This window comes from Pleurodeles waltl, unplaced genomic scaffold, assembly GCF_031143425.1.
Source record: "Pleurodeles waltl isolate 20211129_DDA unplaced genomic scaffold, aPleWal1.hap1.20221129 scaffold_69, whole genome shotgun sequence".
NCBI classification, from domain to species: domain Eukaryota; kingdom Metazoa; phylum Chordata; class Amphibia; order Caudata; family Salamandridae; genus Pleurodeles; species Pleurodeles waltl.
The window spans coordinates 1316158-1317199 of record NW_027150390.1 but is presented as its reverse complement, the minus strand read 5'-3'; the positions used below and the strand labels follow the sequence as shown (position 1 = coordinate 1317199).

General features: G+C 43.1%; 1 non-coding gene across 1 annotated transcript; it reads left to right on the top strand.

Annotated features, from left to right (window-relative positions):
• The first annotated feature begins 525 nt into the window (after positions 1-525).
• TRNAG-UCC (transfer RNA glycine (anticodon UCC)) lies at positions 526-597 on the top strand. The gene has a single exon. It is a non-coding gene; the product is annotated as a tRNA-Gly (tRNA).
• The last annotated feature ends 445 nt before the right edge of the window (positions 598-1042 follow it).

The following is a 1042-nucleotide window of genomic DNA, read 5'->3' as shown; positions in this document are numbered from 1 at the left end:
TCTCTCGTTTCCACGCTGCCAGAGCGGAAAACAGCAGGCTTGTGCCAGCTTTTTGTGGGAAGAGACTGCTCAACTATCGGTCTCTGCTCAAAGTCAGGGAGACAGATGGTCAGAGAATCAACCCTACACTTCAAAGGAAATGATGCACAGTTATGACCATTAAAGAAAGATGGGACCCTCGCACTTCTTTCTGAGCCTGCTTGGAACGTTATTATTCCCTTTTTTTGTCCTGCTATTATCAATCTCCTGTGAATTTCGTGGAGCTGTTTTCTTTCTCTACCCTGCTGTTTTTCCCTTGCTGCCAATATATGCTTATTTCAATGATTTGAACTGCTGCTTTCCCTTTCTCCTTTTCTGCGCAGCTTTTGCATTGGTTTCAATCTCCAGTTCCTTAGCAGTTGCAAGAACTTTTTTCCGGATTTTCATGTTGGTCTGTAAACCAAAAATACCTCTGATACTGGTGCAATATAGTCATTGAACTCAGGGTTGTGATGTCTAGAGTTTAAAAAAAACATATGCCACGGAGCGTTGGTGGTATAGTGGTGAGCATAGCTGCCTTCCAAGCAGTTGACCCGGGTTTGATTCCCGGCCAACGCAGTGCTAATATTTATACATTAAGCAAGCTGTAGCTATTCTAACACAATATGTTAAAAAAAAGAGAAATATCTTGACCAGATTACTCAGCTATTAGATAAATAATAAACAAAGACATAGGCAGACATCCCAAAACCCCGTCTGCGACTTTCTATGTCCTGAAATTTTTATATTTTACAAACAGCAGTCACCACTCACAACTGCTGGTAATAAATGGGCTGCAGGGGGGCAGGCAATGAAACGGCTAAGCCCTTCTGCCCGACCAGCCTTTAGAACTGCAGCATCTCTGCAGTAAAAAGTGTTTCAGGTCAATATCTCTCCCCTGGAAAAAATGTGTGAGACCCACCACCAATAAATGTGGCAAAAGTCCCCAACATTTTCTGCATATTTGTGCTCTTACCTGAAAGCAGCGCCACCTTGTAGTCATCGCAGGCAACTGCAGCATACA